Here is a 10,989-nt window from a genome sequence, read left to right as displayed (position 1 = left end):
TCTTATCCAGGGCCCCCCATTCACAGTATAGAGGGGCTTTTTACTTATTGAATTGAACTTAGTGAAAACTGAATTTTTTCAACTATTAATGAACGTGTTCCTCACGTATTCCCAAGGGATCAGCATGATCCGTCCAGGGAATTTGTTAGAGTTAGTAAACATCCATGCCCGAACCGGGATTCGAACCCAGACCTGCACAGTGAGAAGCTAGTTCCCTAACCACTCGACTGCCAGGCGGCAATACACCAGGCGGTGTAATACATAAACAGTTTTTTCTGTAAATAAGATTGGGTCCCAACTCCCGACGTATCATCCTGGATTCACGTCTAACTTAGGCGAGAGTTCAATGAGCTTCTTTCTTATGGAGGTTCTATTCAGAGCCGTCTCAACATCATGGGTGCTAGGGCAAAGGGGCCCCCATACTTTGCTAGAACTAACAGCTCACACATTTGCATCATAAATCGTACCAGATCTCATCAGGTAGGTTTCTTAAGTTACCTTATGGCCTCTTATTACCTATGAGAACTCTGGATCACGCCTGGATGGGGGCCCATGCGGTAAGGGAATCCATGCTCTGTTTGCCTAGTCACATTTGTTTTCACCGTATTCCACCTAAAAGCTTCATTTCTGCTTAGTGGATTTTTTTCCACAGTTTTCTGCCCCCCCCCCTAATCACCTGTCGTGGTTTCCCCCTTTCAATTAATTTTCAACCATGTCCCTAAAGATACCCTAGGACGGTGAGAGAGCCATATGGCCTTAATTTGAGATCCATTGTCTTAACGCCCGTTATGCTATTAAGACGGCTCCGCGAGTCTGCGAGAATCTCACAGGGAAAAGGTCCCTTCCAAGAAATACAACGCCACAACAGGCAAAACGCCCAACGAGGTGGCTGAGAAAAAGATGCCCATAGCAAATATGAATGTAAGAGTCGGATAATATCTCAAAAACAAAAATCTATCCCGTAAAATATGGAACGAACCTATGACCCCTAAGCAGTTAGTCGTCCCTCCAGACGCATCGGCCCTAGAGCCATATCAAGAGCATCATGGGCATCGGGCAAAGTGGCTTTTCTGAGGCCCTACCCGGTAAATTGTGGAGCATTTCTACCAGATCCCATTTTTGTGAGGCCCCTTCTTCTATTGAAGCCCTCGGGCCGTACCTGGGTGGGCCCATGCGTTAAGAGAGCACTGTTTGGCCTGGATCCTGATTGCAAGGAAGGTACGCAAGTCTTCTATGCATAGTTGTGGGTGTGCAACGTCTGCCGTCTATAGCGTACGTAACGTCTTCCTGTAACACATCGATAGCGTACGCAACGTCTTCCTGTTACGCATCTATAAATTACTCAGCGGCACTCTTTGCCCTGAGCCCTAAGGCCCGTACAGGTTGCTTTTCGAAGACCAACGCTGCAAGTCCTAACAGTACAGATCTGACAATGCAGAACGAGTATTACACCTCGAGTCGATAGTCAGCAGAGAGAGAGAGAGGTCAGGCTCGAAATGCTGTGTCAATATCTTATTTTGCACAAGGCTAATCTTGCCAAAACTGCAAAGTTTAGACCTATAGAGTACGCAATTTCTTCGTGTAACACATCTATATAGGGTATGCAACATCTTCCAAAATGTCTCTAAAAGGTCTCTAAAATGTTTCAAAAAGGTCTCTTCGCGTTCTCCTAAAGTCATTCTTCCGCTTTTTCGAGGCTTAGTTCGTCCTGGACTGGAGTATGCTGTAAGGTTTTGGAGACCATACCTACAGAGGGACATAGACTTGGTTGAAGGGGTGCAGAGAAGAGCTACGCGTGTCCTTATTGGCACACAGGGCTTGAGTTATGAAGAAAGACTTCATTTTTTGAATATGTTTACATTGGATGAACGCAGGTGTCGAGGAGATATGATCGAAGTGTTCAAAATTTTCAATGGGATGGATAGGATGGACCATGAACTTTTAGTACACCGCCAATCGACTGCTTTTACAAGTGGACACCAGTATCGATCGGTGAGGGACAATGCAAGGTTATGGTGTCGCAGGGAATTTTTCTCCAATAGGGTTGTTAATAAATGGAATAGCTTACCCCCGGAGGTAGTAAATTGTAACACAATTGACACGTTTAAAAAGAAATACGATAAACATGTTGGGGTAAATCGAGAAGCTATCCATTCTTAGAATAAGACAACCATAAGTATTCTTTATGGGCATTGTATAATATTTTATCATGTGTATATATTGTTTGTAATTTGTGTTAATTGCATTTTTAATTGGGTTGCTGTATTTTTGAAACATATGACAACCATATTTTTATGGGCATCTTTTTATCAGCCACCTCGTTGGGCATTTTGCCTGTTGTGGCGTTGTATTTGTATTTGTATCTGGTGAGTACTCAGTCTATTCCTGCAACTAAAAGAATGACCCCGAGAGCAAGAAACAAGGTAAATGAGCGATCAAAATAATAAGAGAATGTGTGAGTATAGGAGTAACCTAGAAAATGAGGACCAGGTTAGTGAGTGATCAAAACAGTGATCTAGAAAACAATTGACCAGGTGGTTTGTGAGTGACAAAGAAAATTTTGCAAGAATTTTAGTGACCAAGAGAATTTTGCAAGAATTTTAGTGACCAAGAGAATTTTGCAAGAATTTTATTGGCCAAGAGAGTTTGAAAGGTTTTTATTGGCCAAAAGAGTTTGCAAAAATTTTAATGACCAAGAGAGGTTTTAAGGTTTTTAGTGACTTAAAGAGTTTGCATGAATTTTAGTGACCAAGAGAGCTTGCAAGAATTTTAGTGACCAACATAGAGAGAAAGAACTAGGTTAGTGAATGAGACCAAAAGAGCGACTTAGAGAATGTGTGAGTATGGTAGGGGACTAAGAAAGTAGTGTGCAAACATGTGAATGTCCGAAAGGGTGACTTAGAGACAAATGCTCATCCAATAGTGGGGGGGGGGGCTAATTGTGAAAAATGTGTAAAATGACTAATCACAAAAAAAACATACAAGGATGGGAGAAGAGCGGCAGATATTTGGGTAGTCGCGTAGACGGCAAAACCGTAAATCCGCCTCTAATGAGAGCGCCACGGAATATCAGAAATTATCCCTAATATACTGAAAAATTCAGAAATATATAACCATAGCTTAAATTGGTCAATTTCAGAACATCAAGCCATTAACGACAAATTGCAAGAAACACGACAAGAGGTAATCCAGATCTAATTGCAAAAAAAATAGAGCGAGTTTTAACGACGATCAATGGTTGTTGTTCGCTGATTTCTCGTATGTGTGCGAGTGTCTGAAATAAATTACTAATTTACTTTTTCCGGGAAACTTTTTGCTCAATCACGAAGAGAAAAACGACCAAAGTTTCTCTTGGATAAAAAAAACGTCGTGTTTCTTCTTATTTGTTGCCTTACTTTTAGCCTCTTGAGTGATGGTCAATATCAATCCTATCGGACACTTTTTTCTCTCTCTTCCGCAAAGACTTTTAAGGAAACTTCCGTAACTCATCCTAAATCGAGATCCCTTATACGATATTTCACTATCAATTATCGTCTAATATCGCAGCAGTAATTTCTAACGAATCTCAATTAAATTCACGAAATAACCATATTGATAATTAAGGTTAAAAAAAAAGGATGTTTTTGAAGAAGTTTTTGGAGGCAAATTCTGTTTTATTTTCCAAAATTTTCTCCGATGTGCTTTTCAAATTTATTGAGAAAATTACGTTTCCCCTTAACCCCTCAAAGAAGTCCTTCGAGGGAGCCTGTTACACCCGTCACATTATTCTTCAAAATTTATTTTTTCTCAGTGAATTTTTGCCATAAAAATTTCACTAAATTCATTTTTAGCATCTGTATAATTTATGAAAAGGGCCGTTCAAGTATTCAGAAAGCAAATTTTCAGCCATTTTTGACCCCCTCCCCCCCCCCCCTCGTCAGCAAAATTTCGTCATCAGCTCTGCCCCTCTGAATCCTAACGCATATTGGCGGGATCATAGACGTACGTGAGAGCCCCCCTAGCCCCCCCCCCCCACAAACAAAAATTTATTTTTTTAATGCAAAAAAATATTTTTCCATTGAAATTTCGGAAGAAAATACCTTTATATGTTATTATAATCAACTTCTGTTAATTTCAAAGCTATTTGAAGGGTATGAACTCAAAATTTATCTTTAATAAATTCATTGCGACCCACCCTCTAAGCCATATGATGATGAATCGTATAAAGGCCCTTGGCTCGCGGACCAAATATGGCCCTGGGGGTTATCCGATGCGGCCAGCCCTCCTCAAACCTAGTTTTGTAAAAATGAACTAAGCGGCACATTTACAGACCGCTGTACAGTGGTACAATTGCAGAGCATTTAAGTGACCCGTGGCACATTTTCAGATCACTTAAATGACCCGGGACACAGTTTCAGAACACTTAAGTGATCCGTGGCACATTTAGAGATCCCTTGAGTGACATGTGACGTCGTTTTAGAGTACTTAAGTGGCCCCCAGTGCGGTTCTACATCACTCAAGCTTCATAAAGGGTCGTTGATGACGTAAGCATTATCCAAACCCCTCCCCCCCCCTGTCATCAAAAGTCAGCAAATCGGAAACCCCCCCCCCCATCGATGATGACGTAATACTTGAATGGCCCCTAAAGTAAAGCGAGGTCATCGTATTGCGCATTAATTCCCCACGGGGTAGTGATGGCTGATTTAAGACATTACGCGAAGAGGATAATGAAATAGGTGCATAACAATGGGATAGGTTCTCCTGGTGGAATACATCATCTTGCTACGTAGCACTTTTCGACAAATCATCACTAGGCATTTTAGCTGAATAGTAGCTACTGTATAATGTAATGGTGTACTGCCCATACTATCTTGTGCAAAAGAGATGGTCCTATATATATATATATCAGACTATAGATTTAGTATTGAAAAACTATATATAACACCGAAGAGTCTAATGTTTATTTATAAAAATTTCCTACTTGGTTTGAAATCAGAAAATGCCCAACAAACACACGTCTTCGTCGAGGTTTTCAATATAATATTATGCAACCTAAAAAAACATTAACCCAAAAGTAATTCATATATTTGGCTCCATTTTAATTTAATAATCTGCCAAATGAAATAAAATATGAAAAAGAATTAAGAGCTTTCAGAAAACTAATTATTAATTATATTAATCTTTTACTACAATAGGAAAGTACTTCTTAGCCCCCAGTATACAGTGTTGTGACAATAAGGCCTCTGTAATATTTGTGTCTGTTTGTATATCTTGTTTCATTTGTCATTATATGAAAGTGTTTGCCACCACAGAAATATTTTTTCGTATACTCTGGACGGATCAAGCGATTCCCTTGAGTGTAGTGTTCCTTAGTAGTGTACGTGTATTGTAATATTGCATGTATATTGTATTTTTCTTTTCTCTTTTTTCTCTCAATAAATTATTATTTATTTAAAATATATATATAAATACTATCTTTTTCCTCTTATATACCTATATAGCCCTAGATAGTTGTTGTACCAAATGTATAGGGACCCGTTTGTTCGAAGCTGAAATAGTTAGTAGACCTGCAACCATACCGACCAAAGCTGTACGAGCCCCATCACAACGTGTTTAAGGATACCTTCTGAAAAGTAGGATAGAAAGAAGGTCTATTTTGTCATACTACTTCCTCCTATAGGTCCTAGTTCCCCCTCTTTGGTGGTCCATACATTCTATATGGTAATTCCATGCTACTGTAAATATAGGGGGTATGAATGGTGCCTTTACTGGAAGAAAGAAACTAAAAAGGTCATTCCTTAACCTAGTCTTCCTAGTTTATCCATAGTTAAAGAATCTAGCGCTTCTTCGACCCAAGACCGTTCTATCCTGATATGGGCCAATAAATTGGTTTACTTTTATAAAAAGTTCAAATAGTAGTTCGAATTCTCTCTTCAATGATTGCATGTATACCGAATGCTACTATCCGTATTTATCGCATTCAATCTTGTATCCACATGTAATCACATATATAGCATTTAATCACGTGATTCATTGGAATGAACATACATATACTCTGTTGTAACCATTAGATGGAGGATTCCACGCATATTTGTCAATTAGTAGCTCAGATAATTGATAGTTAGATTCTGTAATTACATATGAAAATCAGGGGCTAGCCAATAAAATGCAGTGAGTTTACTCAGCGTTCTTGAAATTTGATACCTCAGTAAGAATTGTAATAACAAAACACCGGGGTTTTCCCCCTAGACAATATCATCAGTCTAAGGGATTTCATCCCGAAGAACCCAAAAACATCGGGTCCCCTGGTTTTTTTGTTTTTTTTTCACGCGGGTAATAGCATTGTTCGTGGGTTTTCTTGTAAAGTATAGCATCTAACAGATATTTCTCGACCTCCTTTGGATTTCGCTCTGCAACTTCTAAATTTCTGTAATGCGTAAGCCACAACTATCACATTCATATTTTCTAAAGCAGTGGTTCCCAACCGGGGGTGCGGGAGAGCTTTCTTGGGAGTGCGAGACGGGGGAAAAAATTACAATATGTTGACTGATTATTCAGAAAAAGTAAAATGATGATACTCGAATTTTGCAATTCCTAAAAAAATATAAATCATGTTAATATTTTGACGCTTCATCTTCTGACTTCTGCTCGCAGAAATGTGTCACACGAACTTTGCGTTGTAAAAGTGTCTTTTTCGGTTAACGATCATGCTTGTATTTCATTTCGGTTGAGAAAAAATACCATTATTTGCTTAAATTGTTTGATAGTTTGTTTCAATTGGTACTTCATGTTATTAGCATGTTGTGCTTAGATTTGATACTGACGGGAACACACATGACTCAGGAAAAACTCTTAAAAAGTTCAGTCAAGTGTCAAAAAAAATTAATTTATATTGCGGCTGGAATCAATAAGTGAAGAACTGTTCGATGAAGTTTTTGTTTTGCCAAATCTCAAAAAAATGTTAAAAATAGTGTTTTTTAACAATAATTCGAATCCCGACACATTAAACCTCGTTACTTTCCTCAATAATTACGGGAATCAGACTAGTTTTAAATATTCCAAATATTCTTAAAGTCTTCCTATACCCAGTCTGAACAAGTGCTGTGTAGTCCAGTGGTGAAGGTATCTGACTCTCATACCGATGATCCGGGTTCTAATTCTAAAACTGGTCAGTGGTTATGCAAAACCGGATTTATAATATTATTTCGTATATATGTTATGGTAAATGCGGTTTTTGTATGTTATTATGCATACTAAAAAAAGCATTTTGATGTTTTTGATAAAAAAATATATACTACTGATTATGCATAGTATGCCAGCGTTGTTGGTAAATTTAATAAATGCTAAAAAATATCACTTTTACCGGTGATTATGTACCCAAGTGTCGCATCGTTGCTAAACATGATAAATCGTATTATACGATATACTATACATGATAAATCATGCATGTATTGCGTCATTCTATGAAGGTACAATCGTAAAATTTGTTATCATTATATCGGGGTCCGACTATATTCATCACACGTGCATGATTCATTTGGATTTTTTTCAAAGATTTTTTGGATGATCACAGATAAAGGCTATAAATTTCAAGTATATATAAAATTTACCAACGACACGTGGTCATTATGAATAATCGGCGGTAAAAGTGGTAACATTTTCATTATTATCAAATGTATCAACGACGCTTGGTTGTCATGCATATTCGCCGATGACAGGAATAAATTTATCAAACTTACCAAGACGATGGTAAGTATGCATGATGAGCAGTTGATTATTATGTACTTATATATATATAATTAGTAAGTATCCGTAACATATACTTTTATTTTTTTGCTATTTTTATTTTTTTTTCCGATTTAGAATAGTTTCAATTTATGACAGAACTTGTGCTGCCATCTGTGGGTATGATATCGCATTTTTAGTTTCGGATCTCAATCGACAGATGGTAGCAGTGTGTTATATCGTTCGATCAAATTGCAGCAAAAAAAGAAAAATTTATTGGCAATTTTGTGTGGGAAAAAAAATCGATTGATCAATTAGTAAATTAATAAATTAAATCAATCAGTTAATTATAACAGATCAATCTCCATCCATAATGCCAGTGTTTCTTTTGTTTTAGCCTGCCATCGATAAAATTCCAGCCTCGCACAAATGATCACAGAGGCAAACTTCTCGTGACCATAATAACCGCTTTTTACATATTCTCGTACAAAATTTTGGCGATAAATTTGAATGATCTGGTGTTAGACGTATAAGCGATTAAATATGGTAGTCTTGTTCACACGTTAAAAAATAAAAAAAGTGATTAAGGTGGGAAGGAACAGTATAGAATGAAGGTAGATGATATTAGATAATAGATACAGTTCCTTGCTTTTTTTCTGCCCTCACCTACGTGTTCTCTTTCTCACGTCCGTGTACAGCAGGCATCTTCAATTCGTTGCTCGCGAGCACCATGGTGCTCCCCCGAAGCACTCGATGCTCGTGTACGATTTGGTGCTCCCGAGCACTTGATTAATTTTTTCATTTAAACACCCCTTGTGCAAGTTGCATTCAATTATTAAAATCATCTGGATTTCATGAATTCGTATGTCAAACATAACGTAAGAGTGCTCTTCTTTTCATGATGGGTACAGGCAGTGCTCGCGACTGGAGAAAGGTTAAAGACCTCTGGTGTACAGTATATAGTAAAAGGATTAGATCTGAGAAAGATACGTTATATGTAAAGAAGAGGAATACCATGGAGAATAGGGAAGCCGAAGAGGGAACAGAGAGAGGGAAACAACACACACACACAACTTTGCTTCATAGGGTTACAATAAGGCTTCATGATGAGGAAAAAAAAATAAGATTGAAGAGGCAGTCAGCTGGGATGAATTTATTCCACTGGCATTTGGACGCAATATTACGTCCCTGATGGTAAAGGGGTTAAAAACGTGATGCCATGTGGATTTTTGTTAGAAGAATTCTTTTAAAATTTTACTGTCTCTAAAGCCTAAGCTGCTGCCCCTTTCAACCAGCTACCCAGGTGCAACGCACCCCTTGCACCTCTCCTTCTTCCCCTCTATCGATGCTGATGTAATACTTGAATGACTCATTTATCTATCTATTGTACAATATAAAATCAAACTGGCCGTTTCTATGAAACGGAAATCGGTAACGATTTTGGGTGAAGTTTTCATTTAACTCTTGGATATATCGGGAACCGTTTGACCCATCGAGACCAAATTATGTGTATGTACCGAGAGGCGTGGGCCTCCACATCCTGCAGCAGGGACCCCTAGGCTGGGATAGTTGGCGGTCCCCCCCAAACCAGCTTTTTTCTGTGGTTAATTTATAGTGTGGGAAAATCTAAAAGTGGTAAATATCGTTCCGGCCCCTGTCAGCCCTGCGCTTGTGGGGGACATACCGAGAGGTATGTATATATATGATATGCATATATCACCAGTGCCCGCAACACACAGGGTCGGAGTGCGCGTGGCATTGCACATATACTTTCATGGAGGAAGAAAGTTAAAAGGTATCATTTCCAGGTACCTTTGACGGATGTCATTCTTTTCTTGCTGCTTTACCATTGAAAAATTTGCAATAGCGGAAGCCAGTCTGGGGACTCCATAAAAATCTGCGCATTGGGTCCCGGGAAATTGGTTGGACGCCCTGGATTTTATTCGTTGTTAAAATGTATACAAATGAACATTTTTCGTGGCCCTCACAGAGGGGATGTCCGACAAGTTTCCGGGCCTGTCAATGTGGAAATTGACAGGTTTCATTTTGGGGGCCCTGGATGAATCACATTCTAAAATTCTGTGAATTGGGTCCCCGGTCATTGATTGGAGGCCCTGGAATTTATTTGTTGGTAAAATGAATACAAGTGAAATTTTTCGTGGTCCAACATGGGCTCCAGTCTAGGGACCCCGATGGAGAAGTTTTCTGGGGGGTACTTGATGAATCACATTTGCTTTTTCTTTTCCTTTATTATTGTAAAATTCGTCAGTAAGCTGGTGCTTTGACATGTCGCTTTTCATAGCATTCTGATGAAGTGGGGCGAAATAAGCAAAATATCATATATCTTTGCAATTTTATTTGTTTTTTAGAAAAAATTTCGTAAATTAAAACAAACTTATCACAGTCAAACTTGGTTATAACGACAATGAAGATTCCGCGAAATTTTGTCATCATAACCGAGTTGTTACACGCACACACACAAAACCGAGATCGATATTTTCAAGACCTTTTTTTGACGAAAAATACAATCGGATGCAATCACATACTGTGCATGAAATTGTAATTTCATTATTATTACGGTAATAAGAATACGCTTAACTGGTATCAATAGATGCGGAACATTGTCAATTCCCACCAAAAATATTGCGTATTGTCGGTGAAATTGCCAGACACTGTATTGCTTATAAAGCTTAATACCCCTGGGCAAGATATCAGTGCTACAGCAAAGTCTTCAGTAAATTAAAATGTATTTCTTTTCACGGAAAATGAGTGGATTTTTTTTTTTTTTTTAGGAATTCTCATCCCATTTGAAGATTTCATATTTGTGCTCTATTATTGTACATGCGCAAAACTGTTTTGATTTATTTGAGGCTTAGTTCGTCCTGGATTGGAGACCATACTTACAGAGGGACGTTAACTTGGTAGAGGGGGTGCAGAGAAGATTCTGTTTGTCTTGATTGGCATTGCCTTGATGGCACACGGGGCTTAAGCTATGCAGACAACAAACATGGCCCCTACTCTGTCCCTTGCAGGATATAAGCAGTTCATCTTACGTCTAGGCCATACTGGAAAAAGAAAGCCCCCCCCCCCACCAGCCACCAAGACCACGGGTCCAACGCCGTCCGACATCGCGCCACCGGATCCCCGACCCACGCAAAGGACCAGCAAAAACACCCCGGCGGCCCAAGATCTCACCGGCCCTACGACAGAACGCCACCATCAGTCACTCCCCGTCCATCGGATCAACAGAAAAGAACCAAAAGTCCGCTCCTCATCCAGCGGCAC

This window comes from Pholcus phalangioides, unplaced genomic scaffold (genome assembly GCF_987345545.1).
Source record: "Pholcus phalangioides strain wild (caught in Gottingen) unplaced genomic scaffold, Ppha-v1.0 ptg000005l_1, whole genome shotgun sequence".
Lineage (NCBI taxonomy): Eukaryota > Metazoa > Arthropoda > Arachnida > Araneae > Pholcidae > Pholcus > Pholcus phalangioides.
Note: the sequence above shows the minus strand (reverse complement) of the source record.